Here is a 17,684-nt window from a genome sequence, read left to right on the forward strand (position 1 = left end):
TGAAATTCTGGCAAAAGTAACGAAACTAGTTATTCTCCTCTTGTCATATTTTGGTCGCGAGCCGTCGAGCCATCTTTCAGAATGAACAATAGGACATACTGCAAATGTGGTTTTCTTATATTGATCGTTAGCAAAATGTATTTTCATTCTGCAGCAGAGTGTGCACTGATTTAAACTTCTTGGCAGAGGATGGATCGGATAAGTCTTTTATAGTTGTACAAGGTGCTGGGAGGACGTAATTCCCATGTACGCTCTGTCAGCAGGTTTACTTCTTTTTATTACGATATGTTGATCATTTTTATTTTCGGACCGTCTACTTACTACTGAATGAAACACAATTTTTGTGCCATATGATTTTTTACTTTACTTTTTGCAAGGATTCTTCAGTGTCCTGGAATATGTACATATTTTTGTTTATATATGTATAAACAGAAATATGTAGATACTTCAGGCCACTGAAGATGCCTTGCATATGTACACACAAAAATATGTAGATACTCCAGACCATTGAAGATGCCTTGCAAAAAATAAAGGCGAACCGTGTATAGCATAAAAATCGTGTTCCATTCAGCTATAATCAGACAGTCCAAAAGTAAAAATTATCAACTTACCGTAATATTACGTGCATACGAGGACGACAGGACTACAAAAGTTGAAGATATTAGTAAATTCTGTCTGTCGAGGTCAGGGAATGTTGGAGGCTGTAGTACAGGCTCTGCTTGACTTAATGCATCTCGGACAGTATTGGCTCGTTTGACGTCATCACACATCGGCAGCAAGATGTGACATTTCCCATGTTGTATTACAACAGCCTTAATTTAATTTCATAGTCATCGTTACAGATAGGTATAGCGTTTGAAGATGACCGTCTCTATAATATGCATCCACGAGTCGATGATGTTATTTCTGATTGGAATTCATACTATAGCAACTAAAGAGGACGAGTCACACATGCAAAGAAGCCCCCCCCCCCTCCCATCAAACCCTCTCACTCTGCAACGAGAAATCCATCTGCCCCTGCTCATAGCTTCGATGTAGAAGTATGAAAGCCGGAATTTGGCTGCAATACTTACACGTCTGTTGTTTGAAACTGATAAACAATATTTAATTCAAAATAATGTCCATTGCTATTTATACCTCCCCCCCTCTCCGGCAGGTTATGGCTGCCGTGCCAAAAAAACAGGACTTCTTTTGAAGCGAACTAGTCAGCGAGCCATTTTCATACGAATTGAAGCATTTTTCAGCGAGTGCGTGTACCAGTGATGCCAATAGATGATAAGCGGAAGGAGCTTAGTCTGGAGAATAAGCCGCATACCCTAGTATTTCCCAACTGAACGTCTCGATCGTTCCCCAGGCCCGTTATGCTGTGCGTGATGGGGTGTTATCATGGCGCAATATGACTTTGTGTCGCCTTTTTCCATATTCCGTTCGGTTTTCACGTAATGCTCGATTTAAATCGACCATTTGCTGATTGCAGCGATCAGTGTCAATGGTTTCACGAGCCTTTAGCAGCTCGTAATAGATGAGACCCTTCTAATCCCACCAAACACAGAGCATTGTCTTCTTTACAAAGCGATTTGGTCTTGCAGTGGATGTCGATGGTTTGCCTGGATTCACCCATGATTTACGACGCTTAGGATTCTTAAAGTATATCCACTTTTCATCAACTGTCACTATTCGATGGAGAAACGACATTCTTTTGTATCTGACGAGCAGCATTTAAAAATGGCCCTTCGATTTTCTTGTTATCTCTCATTCAGTTCATGTGGAACCCATTTTCCCACAACCTGCACCTTTTCATAGCTTTCAACCGAAGAGAAATGGCTGTTTTTCGTCACATTCAATTGTTCCGTGAGTTCCTGTTGAGTTTCAGTATCATCTTTATCCAATAAGGGCTGCAATTCATTGTCTTCGAATTTTTTCGGTGGTTTCCCACGCTCGTCATTTCTCGCGTCAAAATCACCATTTTAATTTTTTGAATCACTCGAAGCACTGTGTTCTCCCAAGAGCATGTTCACCGAAAGCATGGACAAGCATTCGATGCGATTCTGCAGTAAATTTCTTCAAATGATAACAGAAAACCAATGCTGTCCGCAAATCGTAGTTCGTAGGCATACAACACGACATGTTTATGGGTTTGAAACAGATACCGATCTAGGAACTTGGGATACTGTATGTAAGGCGTTACAGGAAGATGGCCCTGCAGACGCGGTCTCACGGGCCCTACACTGACGGCTAGAACCATCTATAGGGAAATTCCGGTTTCATACTTCTACACCTGGTATACGAATACATATTACGTCTGTGTTAAAATTTATACATCAGTAGCTGGTAGGTATGAGTCGCGCACGCCCTTGAGTTGTCAGTACTGGAAGACTACCAATACAGCTTTCCCTCTCTCACATCCTGAGCCAGTTAACCGTTTGCCCCTGAGGCAGATGGGCAATTTTTTCTTAGTTCACGGCCGAAATCACTAGCTTCAATTAAAATTAAGCTCATCTTAAAATATTACTGTCTCTGTAAGTACTTCTGTTTGTTTCTGAGCAGGAAAACACACTCTCACGAATCTCTTAATGTTACATGATCAAAAGTATCCGGACATCTGGCTGAAAATCACTCACAAGTTCGTGGCGCCGTCCATCGGCAATGCTGGAATTCAGTATGGTATTGGCCCACCATTAGCCTTGATGACAGCTTCCACTCTCGCAGGCATACTTTCAATCAGGTGCTGGAAGGTTTCTTGGGGAATGGCAGCCCATTCTTCACGGAGTGCTGCACTGAGAAAAGGTATCGATGTCGGTCGGTGAGGCTTGGCACGAAGTCGTCGTTCCAAAACATCCCAAATGTGTTTTATAGGATTCAGGTCAGAACTCTGAAGCCCAGTCCATTATAGGGATATTATTGTCGTGTAACCACTCCGCCACAGGCCGTGTATTATGAACATGTGCTCGATCGTGTTGAAAGATGCAGTCACCATCCCCGAATTGCTCTTCAACAGTGGGAAGCAAGAAGGTGCTGTGATAGTGCCACGCAAAACAACAAGGTGTGCAAGCCCTCTCCATGAAAAACACGACCACACCATAACATCACCGCCACCGAACTTTACTCTTGGCACTACACACGCTGGCAGACGACGTTCACCGGGCATTAGCCATACCCACAACCTGCCATCGGATCGCCACATTGTGTACCGTGATTCGCCACTCCACACAACATTTTTCCACTGTTCAGTCGTCCAATGTTTTCACTCCTTACAGCAAGCGTGGCCTCGTTAGGCATTTACCGGCGTGATGCGTGGCTTATGTGCAGCAGCTCGACCATGAAATCCAAGTCCCATCTCCTGCCTAACTGTCATAGTACTTGCAGTGGATGCTGATGCAGTTTGGAGTTCCTGTGTGATGGTCTAGACAGATGTCTGCGTATTACACATTACGACCCACTTCAACTGTCGGCGGTCTCTGTCACTCTTTTGTGCTGTACGTGTCCCTTCACGTTTACACTTCACTGTCACATCGGAAATAGTGAACCTAGGGATGTTTAGGAATGTGGAAATCTCGCGTACAGACGTATGACACAAGTGACACCTAATCACCTGAACACGTTCAAAGTCCACGAGGTCCACGGAGCGCCCCATTCTACTGTCTCACGATATCTGACTACTGAGATCTCTGATATGGAGTACCTAGCAGTACGTGGCAGCACATTCCACCTAATATGAAATTTTTATGTTTTTGTGGGTGTCCGGCTACTTTTGATCACATAGTGTAATTTTGGATCCGGCTCTTAGATTCCAAATGCATACTTTTATAAGATACGGCCGAGGGCCACGGGCGGCACGAATACATAACTCGCGTCGCAGTTTGACGAGCACTGCTATAGAAGAAGCAAAAAATGGTAGCCACATAGATGCAGTATATCTCTACTCTTGAATTACATTTGATTCAGTATCACACCAATACTTATTAACTAAAACACGACAATACGATATATAAAACAAAACTGACAAATGAAATAAGAATTTGGGGTTAGGTACGATGCAGCATGTGATCTTGGACAGACGGTCGTCGACAGGAGTGGAAGTAATTTCAGGTGTGGCCGTGGAAACTCTGTCGGATCTTCATGTTGTATATTAATTACCTGCAGACAATTGTGAAGGTAACCTCAGACTTCTGCAGATTACGCAGTTATCTATAGTGAAGCACAACCTGTGAAAACTGCACAAATGTTCAGCCACATCTCTATTGAATTTCAAAGTGGTGCGAAGTTGACGAGCATTACCATTGTGGGTGGAGGGGGGAGAGGGGGGGGGGGGAGTGGAAGCTGTACCAAAAAAATTCGTTACTTCTTGTCGAATTATATTAACAACATACTCTAACATGCTTTTTAAGGCAGTACCGATGTGCTGCCGGCACGGTAGCTCAGCGTATTCGGTCAGAGGGTTACGTGCCCTCTGTAATCAAAAAACTGAGTTAATCGATCATAATCGAACTTGAACGGATGTCTTACGACGTCCGCCCCGAGCAGACACGACGAACAAAATCGAACAAAATGAGAATTTAAAAAAAAAAGTGTACGCAGGATCCACAGCCCAAAACCTAAAAATAGTTTCTAGCACTCTCTTCGCAATATCAATGCACTTTCAATAACGCGTGCTACCGAATTTACGACCGCAACAAACAATTTAAGAAATGCAAATTTTGTTCACTGTTATTGGCTTATGTTCTCAACATACTTTTTAAGTGATATTGGTATGTAAGTAGGGCCCTGAACCTGGAAATATTGAATGCAACATTCATTATGGAAAGTGACATCTCCTATTGAGACTTAAAAGTTTTGGGTTAATTTTCACAACACGCAAGAACGTTGTGTTCCATGATTACAGTACCAACCAGCGACAACTGGAATCAGTCAGTTCGTACAAATATCTGGTTTTAAAAATATACATGTATATGAGATGAAATGACACACAAACTAAGATACGGATGAAGGTGATTCAATGGTAGGATACTTGAGAATGTAGTCACGCTACATAAGGAGTTCCGTTACAAATCACTTGTGCAATTCATCCTAGATTATTGCTCCAGTGTGTGGGATCCATATCAGAGAAGTCTAACAGGGGATACTGAACGTGCACTAAGGGGCAGCACGAACGGTTTGTATGAACCATGTGAGCGCGTCGCGGAAAAGCTGAAAGCGTCAATTTAGAGGCGCTTCAAGATAGACGCCAGCCATTACGCGAAAGCCTACATACAAAGTTTCAAGAAACAGTATTGAATGAGAAATCTAGGAATACACTACGACATCCTACGTATAGACCATGAAGACAAGATTAGGCTACTTAATGCGCTTACACAGCTATTGCTCTCGCGCTCCATGCACAAATGGAAGCAAAAAAGCCTAGAACATGTTATATAGCAAATGCTCTCTGCCATAGTGCTTTTTGTAGTTCAGAGATTTACAAATAGTGACCATACCTAGGAAACGAAGCGTAAAATAAATTCTTTTTCTTGGCACTAACAACTAACCAAGATTTCTGACAGACTGTAACTAATGGAAGTCTCTTTTTAAAATCCATTTTAATAAACAATAAAGGGAGCAGTGCCAGCAAAGCCATATGTCGATACTTGCCATTCAAAGCGAATATTTCGAATTGCGTCACAAAAATTTTATTCCGTACAGATTTCTCGCTAACATCTAGTCTTCCACGTTACTGAACTATAAATTTTACATTGCCGAGTAAGACATGAAACAGACACCATAAGTCCTGTATTTATTTGGTTGTGAAGCTTTTCAAGAGAAGTTATACCGATTTATTGGTCTGGCAATGATTTTGGCGCTGTAGAGCAGTCTAGGTGGATGTGTAACTTTACAGAACACTGCCGAAATGCCGCCCTAAATCTTTTGTGTGGTAATTCCACGTAAGGCTCTTATCGAGCTGCAAGAAGCGAACGGCCTGTGAATTCCCAGCAAAAGCCATTAAAACAATGCGATAAATCCAGTAATATGGTCACATGTTAAGTTCTGTATGCAAACAGTGTAGTGCGCGTGGCATTAAAGTTGGAAAGTCTTTGTTAAAGATTAACCTTTGAGTACCACGTTCGAGGAATAGCTTCTGCTGCAAATTTTTTATTGCCGTCCGATACGACTTTCGCGATAGTTCTGACTTTATTTTCTGCTTTCAGTTTCAACATAACGTTATCGGAATACAAATAATTTTTTTGTAACTGTTTACGAGCTTCATTTCGCAACTGAGACACCGTGTGTTTACTTAAATGAAAATTAACTTCTGATCGTTAAACGAAAAAGATTATATCTACATTCACATTAACAACATAAAAAGATTTACTTTGTATTTACTATTGAAGTACGCTTATGGATATTAATCCTTTGAGATACAATAAGTTTTACCACTTCTCAAAATTTAGTTCTTGAGTCACGGCACTTTTCTAAACTTACCGAATCAGTTTTGTCAAACTTGAAAGTTTTAGAATCTTGCCCCCTTTTGGTAATATTTTTCTAGAAGCCCATATGCACAGATGTTGAAGTGTTTAAAAATTTGCATATTTTCCACTTCCACGCATAACGCTGCTTTGATATAGATTCACTAACGAATGGAAATGTCAACAGAACAACTTGCTTTAAAATTTTCGTCATATTTGGTCTGCACCTTGCAGTACTAAGTTTTCGGTGCCTGACTCCTTGAACGTGGCTAAGAATACGAATTGATGTGTTCAGGTGTTTAGAGCATGCTATAGGCAGATTGTAATCGCTTTGTTTACAGATCGCCCAAGTCTGGTCGACCCTGTTGCCTCTTACAAAAATATCGTGCGCGCCCGTCTCTGCATGTAATCGATGGGCGCTTGACGAGGCTTCATGAGCTGCCATCTAGCTGTGTTACGCTGAAGATCGCGGGACTATTCATAGCACGATCGTTGATAATTCGCTCACCAGAAGGCGCTACGATAGCTAGCCGGCAATTTTTTTTGGCGCAAATATACAAATTACGATGAACAATAATGGTAAATATTTTGATCTAGAGGAAGTATTAGCAAGCGGAAAGATTTTGATGGACAATGAATTTTTTTCTGTAGTACTGCTACCCAAAAAAGCTTTTTTTGACACTAAAAAGGTTTCAGAATGTCCTTCGCGTTCTACTGTCAGCCAAAATACAAGCGCCGACATATTCCTGTTACAATACTCTAGAGCATAAAATCCTGCGTATCTTACACACCGCATGTGTATTCATTTAAACATATATAGTAATTAAAATAATTGAAATTACTGATTCGTCGGTTCGAAATCATCGTACTCAGTTCAAAATATGCCACATTTTTAATAACAAAGAGATCGGAACAGCTAATTTGTTATGAAATCAGGAAAGGAACAGCTAGCTTGACGACAGTGCACCAAAGACAACGTGACTGCTGAAGGTTAGATACATTGTACTTGGTGCATATCTTAACTTAGTTGTCATTCTCAAGAATCTCACATGAAATAAGCTTACTGTTCAGGGTATACTATAGACTAGAAGCTCATGGATATTTGGCGGGCGTATAATGATTCGAGTTCTGTTTAAATATACGTTTCTTAAATTAGAATTACGGTTCAACATAGCACAAAAATTACTATTTTAGTAAACGTTTTTGTTAGAAAAATAACAAGGGAACAAAACTATCATCGGGAATTATGTTGTTTTCACTGGTTTTTAGCACCGTGCCCTACAGATCTGTCAAGTTGTCAATTGCTCAGAATTAACGGCAGCTCGTAAGATAAGCATTAGTGTCGTTATTTAAGTATGGGGCTCTGCACTTTTCACAAAAGCTTCCTGAATGTTAGCATTGCGAAATAGTAGAATATTAAAAAGCAGTTCTCATGTTGGCTGTTCAAAGTTATAAGCGTACTTTTGCAAGCAAAACAAAACAAAATAAACAAACAAATTCCAGTGTTTCAAACCTTCATTATGGTGCGAGACACTAGCAAATCACGTGGAACTGGACACGTTACGAGAAAAGCGAAAACTACAGCGGGAGTAAGTGATTCCAAAGAACCACAGGAGAAAATAAGCAGTAGACCGGTACTTACGATGTTGGGGCTCAGCGTGTCACTCATGTTGGCGCTGTGAGACTGGCAGCTCACAACTCTGAAATTTCAGAGCCGTTTTTCTTCCGGCCGGAATCTAGAGAGTCTTTATTCGTCATGGTTGTCACTGCTCCTGAGTAACATGCATAACTGCACGACACTGAACACGGTATCTGAAAATGAAGCAAAGAAAACGAAACTCTTTTAAAAGATCTTTACGTCTAACTTCAAAATATGCAGCCTAGATGTTAGCTAAAATATGTTGAACTACGCTGAAAATGCCGTAGAATCACTCATGACATTGCTGAATACAAAAACTTCAAAATCTATAATTCGTAAAAAAAAATATTGAGAAGGTCAGAAAATATTTTCGCGGCTGCCGTGAGGTTAGCAATGAAAAATATTTTAGAATTTCGTACTTAGCATGTAACAACTATAAACGAGTAACTGAAACAGAAGTAAGCGCCTAGCAGTAAATGGTGAACGCTACTTTACCGAAAACGACTCTGCAATGCAGAGCCCCTGCCGCGGGTGCTGGCTTTATAAGGCGCAGCCACGCCCTCCAGCTATTTCATTGGTTGGACGTACTCCCCTCCCGGCGCCACTGCGGGATCAATTCACCTTGGAACAAGGTCACCGTTCCAAGGGACGAACCGCTCTTTTTATTGTTGTTATTTTGTCAACTGCATCATTTCAACTACGTGCCAAAAGAGTGCACTATTTCTTAACTTAGTCAGCCTGACGCACCCCTCGCGTCGTATCTGCCGCTTACTACGCTCGCAGTTGAACGGGCTTAGTGATTTTGCCGCTTCATTGTGAAAAATAATTTTCTCCTTGCAGTCTCTTCAGAAGACAGAATTTGAAGTTGTTTAATCGCACTTATTCGTAGTGCTAACGTAAATGGTACCGGAAAAAATTCTTCCTTTTTACGATATGAACTATGCTCTTCTGCTTTTTAGTCTACGCCCTTACATACGACCGCCAAATCAGAAATTGTCTCTCTTTTAGATAAAAAGGCAACGCATTTATTTTACATAAACGATACTGACTTACATTTTTCTTTCCACGGTGAAACGTGAAAATAAACATTTACGTCTGTGCTAAGGAAGCTACTATTACTAGTAATGTGGCCGAAGAGATGAGGTTTTATTATTTTTTCTTTTTTTTTACGGGTTGGACACACTGAAAACGAAACTTGTTAACTTGTTATTAAGAGGCGCACCTCGTCAAATAACATAGTTATGCTAGAGCGACTGCAGAAGCTGAAAAATTTATTTTTGTAGACGAATTAGGTATTAAAAATTCTGTTTGAGGTTCCGCGGAACATGATGCAACTCTCTAAATGTACTTAAATGCCCCCAACGTTCCACAATGCGTACAACAGCAGAAGTCGTAAAACAAATTTAGAACGGCTTTACAGATACAGATTACTGACAACGATACACAGTAATTAAGCGTTATCCGATTAGCCGAGCATATCAAATAGAAATTCCTCTAACAATCCTGTCAAGACAAGTTAAACTTGGGTTCTGGAATTATTCTTCTTGTTCCTGGAATTAAGGAAAAAAGTTACGCATCATTTTATAGTTAGCACAATCATTCGCAGGAATAATATTGCATTTTGCCGCCATAGATGGTAGTATATTGTACACGAGTTACAAAATCTATACACTAGTAACAATAATTCTGTTTCTATAACACACAGGGGAACGGAGGCAGTTACAGTCGAATATACCGGACGATACTGATTCCGTATATATATATATATATATATATATATATATATATATATATAGAGAGAGAGAGAGAGAGAGAGAGAGAGAGAGAGAGAGAAAAGGTGCGAGAAAACCTTTTTCTCGACGTTGTGAAGAATTCAGAAACAACTGAAGCATTACCTCCTAATACTGTATTTGGTCACTGAGAACGGCCCACACTGATTCCTATATGGAATATTCAATTCCAAATCGGACGAAAATTTTTAAAATTGACCTTCTATTTCTTAAAAATCATTAAAAAATTTTGCATGTGTCAATTACTGTAAAAGAAAACAACTTTCGTAAAGTTCCGATTGCATATTTACTGGTTCTCGAGTTAAAATTCGGTAAAGTTTGCGTTCTTTTCAGAACGTGAAAATTTGTTTTCCATGTGACTCAAGAATCTTATAGCAGATTTCAGTGAACTACGATTCATTTGAACCTGAATGCTGTTGTTCATGGAGATCTATAATATGAGAATAATAAATACAATTTTTAAATACCTTTTATTCATGTTTTAAGCATAACCACAATTTTCGTTAACTTACATAGGCTTGAAACACTTTTTATTACACAATGATTTCCCTTTTAAGTTCTATGAAGCCCCTTGTCTGAAACGTGGAAAAAATAATTTCATAATAAATATTTGAGCTCACGCTGTACTTAGGTTGCGACGAACTTCCGTGAAACATACGTAGCAGGCGATCGACAACGGCCTCATCGTTGTCACAGCTCTCCATTGAACATACCATAAGAATTTAACTAATATTGTTTTTAAATATACTGCTGAACAATATTGCATAATTTTTTTTGCATTTAAAATTGTGTTTGTCCAGAAAAAACACGAAACACGATGAAGTCGAAACAAGGCCCCAGGAGTAGACAACATTCCATTAGAGCTACTGAAAGCCTTGGGAGAGCCAGCCCTGACAAAACGCTACCATCTGGTGAGCAAGATGTATGAGACGGGTGAAATACCCTCAGACTTCAAGAGGAATATAATAATTCCAATCCCAAAGAAAGAAGGCATTGACAGATGTGAAAATTACCGAACTATCAGTTTAATAAGCCACGGCTGAAAAATACTAATATGAATTCTTTACAGACGAATGGAAAAACTGGTAGAAGCCGACCTCGCGGAAGATCAGTTTGGATTCCGTAGAAATGTTGGAAAACGTGAGGCAATACTGACCCTACAACTTATCTTAGAAGCCAGATTAAGGAAAGGTAAACCTACGTTTCTATCGTTTGTAGACTTAGATAAAGCTTTTGACAGTGTTGACTGGAATACTCTTTTTCAAATTCTAAAGGTGGCAGGGGTAAAATACAGGGAGCGAAAGAATATTTACAATTTGTACAGAGACCAGGTGGCAGTTATAAGAGTCGAGGGCCATGAAAGGGAAGCAGTGGTTGGGAAAGGAGTGAAATGGTTCAAATGGCTCTGAGCACTATGGGACTTAACATCTGTGGTCATCAGCCCCCAAGAACTTAGAACTACTTAATCCTAACTAACCTAAGGACATCACACACATCCATTCGAACCTGCGACCGTAGCAGTCGCGTGGTTCCGGACTGAGCGCCTAGAACCGCGAGACCACCGAGGCCGGCCGGAAAGGAGTGAGACAGGGCTGTAGCCTCTCCCCGATGTTATTCAATCTGTATATTGAGCAAGCAGTAAAGGAAACAAAAGAAAAATTCGGAGTAGGAATTAAAATCCATGGGGAAGAAATAAAAGAATTGAGGTTCGCAAATGACATTGTAGTTCTGTCAGAGACAGCAAAGAACCTGGAAGAGCAGTTGAACGGAATGGACAATGTTTTGAAACGAGGATATAAGATGAAAGTCAACAAAAGCAAAACGAGGATAATGGAATGTAGTCGAATTAAATCGGGTGATGCTGAGGGAATTAGATTAGGAAATGAGACACTTAAAGTAGTAAATGAGTTTTACTATTTGGGGAGCAAAATAACTAACGATGGTTGAAGTAGAGAGGATATAAAATGTAGACTGGCAATGGTGAGGAAAGCGTTTCTGAAGAAGAGAAAATTGATGACATCGAGCATAGACTTAAGTGTCAGGAAGTCGTTTCTGAAAGTATTTGTATGGAGTGTAGCCATGTATGGAAGTGAAACGTGGACGATAAATAGTTTAGACAAGAAGTGAAGAGACGCTTTAGAAATGTGGTGCTACAGAAGAATACTGAAGATTAGATGGGTAGATCACGTAACTAATGAGGACGTATTGATTAGAATTGGAGAGAACAGAAATTTGTGGCACAACTTGACTAGAAGCAAGGAATCGGTTGGTAGGGCATATTCTGAGACATCAAGGGTTCGCCAATTTGGTATTGGAGGGCAGCGTGGAGGGTTAAACTCGTAAAGGGAGACCAAGAGATAAATACACTAAACAATTCAGAAGGATGTAGGTTGCAGTAGGCACTGGGAGATGAAGAAGCTTGCACAGGATAGAGTAGCATGGAGAGCTGCATCCAACCAGTCTCTGGACTGAAGACCCCAACAACACAAATCTAAGTTCTAAAAGTGGTGCACGAATACCATCTCAGACTCCACAACATTATCTTCTTTTCGATTTCATTTGAGAATTTTACTTTTAATAGTTTCTGAGTATGAGTCTCATAATCGAGTGATTTTATTAAAGTCCGGTAACTGTGATCCCTTAAAAACCAGGAAGCACTTGTTTGTAACAGCTGCGAGATTACAAAAAAAAATGGCTCTGAGCACTATGGGACTGACTTAACTTCTGAGGTCATCAGTCCCCTAGAACTTAGAACTACTTAAACCTAACTAACCAAAGGATATCACACACATCCACGACCAAAGCAATATTCGAACCTGAGACCGTAGCGGTCGCGCGGTTCCAGACTGAAGCGCCTAGAACCGCTCGGCCACTCCGGCCGGCGCGAGTTTACAAAAATCATCAACTGAACATCTATTTTAGATGACAGAACACTGAATCTTCACTAGAAATGCAAAATTTTCTGCTCTCTGAAGTGAAAAGGAACAATCCACATGGGTGGCATGAATTTTATGGGATAACTGAGAACTATTTTCCACCCATCGTCGCTGGAATAGCTGCACTTAGTCTTTCAAGCGAAAGCATGTCTCCTGCGATTCAAGTCCGGCGAGAATGCAGGGTGTGACCTTCAGTATCGCAAATGTTCCACCGGTTGTGTAGAGTGGTGCTGCATTTGTACGGCAGAACAGTGTGTCTGTTCCCCTTAAGATAGTGAAATAAAATTTGGAAATCTGTCTACACATGTAAGTCTGCGTGTGTCTCAGCCAGCAGTTGGCCTGGGAGACCTTTCTCTGCTCTGTCCGATGGTCCGAATCCTAATCCATAGGTGTGAAATTATAGTCAGAGGCATTCCATACCCCACACTGAGGCAAATCAACTTCTAATTCCATAAAATCGGATACATGAGAGATTAGATCACCATCAGTTGAGATCGGCGTCGACAAATGACGAATCATAGATCCCCAATAACTGAATGAATCGAATCTCCAGCGTGCTGAAGGTGAAATAGAACCGCAACTTTCTCTTTATTGAAATAAACGGTTGTAATTCTGTTGTAAGTTGCATTAAGCAGAAGCCTTTATTTATTGGCGGTGACTAGTTTCGGACACTGTGTCCATTCTGAGACCGTCCGTCTTCGTATTCGATTGGAATACATTCAGGTAAGAATGCTTGGAACAGCCACGAACGACAATCCAAAAGGCAATGCAGACGGTTTTATATATAATGGGGAACCTAAAGCGTCTGGGTTGTCTAGCGTGGCTGTTCCAAACATGCATACTTAACTGTATTTCAATCACTTATAAAGACGACTGGTTTGAGAATGGACACAATGTCCGAAACTAGTGACCACCAATAAATAAAGGATACTGCTAAATGCAACTTACGACGGAATTTCAACTATCTATTTCAAATGAATGATTATCTATCCCAAGTACTGTAAACGGGATCTTGGCTGCCCGAAATGTAATAGTCTCTCTTGGATGTAAGAGAATATTTTAGCTCATTCTATAGTCTGTTGACCTCTTTATTTATCATTTTCCAAATGATGCGGACAGGGTGGGCAGCAATCTGGGGTTGTTTGCTGATGATGCCGCGGTGGACGGGAAGGGATCGAAGTTGATTGACTGTAGGAGGATACAAGATGATTTAGACGGAATTTCTAGTTGGTGCAATGAATGGTAGCTAGCTCTAAATGTAGAAAAATGTAAATTAATGCGGCTGAGTTCGAAAAACAAACACGTAGTGTTCGGATACTGCGTTAGTAGTTAAAAAAAATGTTCAAATATGTGTGAAATCTTATGGGACTTAACTGCTAAGGTCATCAGTCCCTAAGCTTACACACTTAATTATCCTAAGGACAAACACACACACCCATGCCTGAGGGAGGACTCGAACCTCCGCCGGGAGCAGTCGCTCAGTCCATGACTGCAGCGCCTTAGACCGCTTTTTTTTCATTTTGTTCGTTGTTGATCGTTGTGTTTGGTCGTTGCGGACGTCACCTGACATCCGTTAAAGTTCGTTTGTTGATCCTTTCACTCAGTTTTTTTATTACAGAGGCCAACCCGCTCTCTGACCGAACACGCTGAGCTACCGTGCCAGCATGCTCGGCTAATCCCGCTTGTCGCCGTTCGTACTATACTGCTTGATACACTCAGGTCGTTTAAGTATCTGGGCGTAACGTTGCAAAGCAGTATGAAGTGGAAAGAGAATGTGACGACTGTGGTAGGGAGGGTGAATGGCCGACTTCGGTTTATTGGGAGAATTTCGAGGAAGTATGGTTCATCTGTAAAGGAGACCGCATATACGAGGCTAGTGCGATCTATTCTTGAGTGCTGGTCTAGTATTTGAGAGCCGTACCAGATCGGAGTAAAGGAAGGCATCGTATCAATTCGGAGGCGGGCGGCTAGATTTGTTACCGGTAGGTTGGAACAACACGCAAGTACACTACTGGACATTAAAATTGCTACAACAAGAAGAAATGCAGATGATAAATGATTTTGGACAAAAACATTACACTAGAACTAACATGAGATTACATTTTCACGCAATTTGGGTGCATAGATCCTCAGAAATCAGTGCCCAGGACAACCACCTCTGGCCGTAATAACGGCCTTAATACGCCTGGGCATTAGGTCAAACAGACCTTGGATGGCATGTGCAGGTACAGCTGCCCATGCAATTTCAACACGATACCACACTTCATCAAGAGTAGTGACTGGCGTATTGTGACGAACCAGTTGCTCGGCCGCCATTGACCAGACGTTTTCAGTTGGTGAGAGATCTGGAGAATGTGCTGGTCAGAGCAGCAGACGAACATTTTCTGTATCCAGAAAGGCCCGTGCAGGACATGCAACATGTGGTCGTGCATTATCCTGCTGAAATGTAGGGTTTCACAGGGATCGAATGAAGGGTAGAGCCACGGGTCGTAACATATCTGAAATGTAACGTCCATTGTTCAAAGTGCCGTGACTGCGAACAAGAGGTGACCGAGACGTGTAACCAATGGCACCCCATACCATCACGCCGGGTGATACGCCAGTATGGCGGTAACGAATACACGCTTCCAATGTGCGTACACCCCGATGACATAAAACAATGATGCGAGCTAATGATGCTGTAAACAGAACCTGGATTCATTCGAAGAAATGACGTTTTGCCATTCGTGCACCCAGGTTCGTCGTTGAGTACACCATCGCATCCTGTCTGTGAAGCAGCGTCAAGGGTAACCGCAGCCATAGTCTCCGAGCTGATAGTCCATGCTGCTGCAAACGTCGTCGAACAGTTCGTGAAGATGGTTGTTGTCTTGCAAGCGTCCCCATCTGTTGACTCAGGGATCGAGACGTGGCTGCACGATCCGTTACAGCCATGCCTGTCATCTCAACTGCTAGTGACACGAGGCCGCTGGGAACCAGCACGGCGTTCCGTATTACCCTCCTGAACTCACCGATTCCATATTCTGCTAACAGTCATTGGATCTCGACCAACGCGAGCACCAATGTCGCGATACGGTTAACTGCATTAGCGATAGGCTACAATCGAACCTTTATCAAAGTCGGAAACGTGATGGTACGCATTTCTCTTCCTTACACGAGGCATCACAACAACGTTTCAGCAGGCAACGCCGATCATCTGCTGCTTGTGTATGAGAAATCGGTTGGAAACTTTCCTCATGTCAGCACGTTGTAGGTGTCGCCACTGGCGCCAACTTTGTGTGAATGCTCTGAAAAGCTAATCATTTGCATATCACAGCATCTTCTTCGTGTCGGTTAAATTTCGCGTCTGTAGCGCGTCATCTTCGTTGTGTAGCAATTTTAATGGCGAGTAGCGTATTACAGAAACGATTAGTAAATCAAATAGCAACCCCTGGAGGGACGGCGACGTTATTTTCGGGGACTACTATTGAGAAAATTTGGAGAACGGGCATTTGAAGCTGACTGCTGAACGACTCTATTGCCGCCAACATACATTTTGCTTAAGGACCATGAAGATACGAGAAATTAGGGCTCATACGGAGGGATATAGATAGTCGTTTTTTCCTCGCTCTGTTTGCGACTGGAACAGGAGAGGAAATGACTACTAGTGGTACAGGGTAATCTCCGCCAGGCACTGTACGATGGATTGCGTAGTATGTATGTAGATGTAGATGTGTAGGGACTTAGACGGATGCAGGGGGGTAATGTCGTGCATTGGATTCAAACAAGGGTTCCAGTCTACGTCCAACCATTGAGATTTACGTTTTCCGTGGTTTACGTAATTCGACAAAGCTGAACACCTGACCAGACTCTTTGAAATGATCACGGTCGATTCTCTCCCTAACTTCTATACATCCGAGCATGTGTTTCGTCTCCCATAACCTCGTTTCGATTGTACATTAACCAAAATCTTCCGTCCTTCGAACGGTAGGTGATGACTTCCATTTCTATTCATCTCATTTTGTAGATTCTGTTATGGAATGTCATCTGCAAGGCAATAGCAACTCACAAGTACATCCACCATGTCACGGTTCTTTTTTGATCTACTCTGAAACGAGTAAGAAGCTTAATGAACGTAATAAATTTTCTAAACTTTAATGCAGCTATCGGATATCAGCCTCGTGCGGTAGTACTGATTAATTGTTCTAGTTTAAAGTGATGAAATATTTAAAATCAATGATCGATTATGCTGAGAGATGATTGTATTCTCTCTGAGTAATGTAGACTTGTTCTGTGTCTCGGGAATCCAGGAGGGTTGCCCACTATCTAGAATTTGGGATTACTGACGTAAGATTGTGGTTTACTTGGGAAAGGATGCTTAAGAATATAGGACTGGTTCTTTTTAACTGAATAATCCAGGAATTTGCCTTTAGTGGTTTAGGGAAACAAAAAAAAAAGAACTAAACTAAACTCCTCCCAAACAGGCCACGAAGGCCCAACGGTACCGACCGGCTGCCGTGTCATCCTCAGCCCACAGGCGTCACCGGATGCAGATATGGAGGGGCATGTGGTCAGCACACCGCTCTCTCGGCCGTATGTCAGTTTCCCAGACCGGGGCCGCTAGTTCTCAATCAAGTAGCTCCACAGTTTGCCTGACAAGGGCTGAGTGCACCCCGCTTGCCAACAGCTCTCGGCAGACCGGATGGTCACCCATCCAAGTGCTAGCCCAGCCCGAAACAGCTTAACTTCGGCGATCTGGAGGGAACCGGTGTTACCACTGCGGCAAGGCCGTTTAGAGAAACCACGGAAAACTAAAATGTGGGTGCTCGGACGGGATAGCGAATCCAAGTGCTCCTGAATACTAGTCCAGTTTTTTAACCCTTGTGCCACTCACTCGTAATTT

Source organism: Schistocerca gregaria, chromosome X (assembly GCF_023897955.1).
Source record: "Schistocerca gregaria isolate iqSchGreg1 chromosome X, iqSchGreg1.2, whole genome shotgun sequence".
Lineage (NCBI taxonomy): Eukaryota > Metazoa > Arthropoda > Insecta > Orthoptera > Acrididae > Schistocerca > Schistocerca gregaria.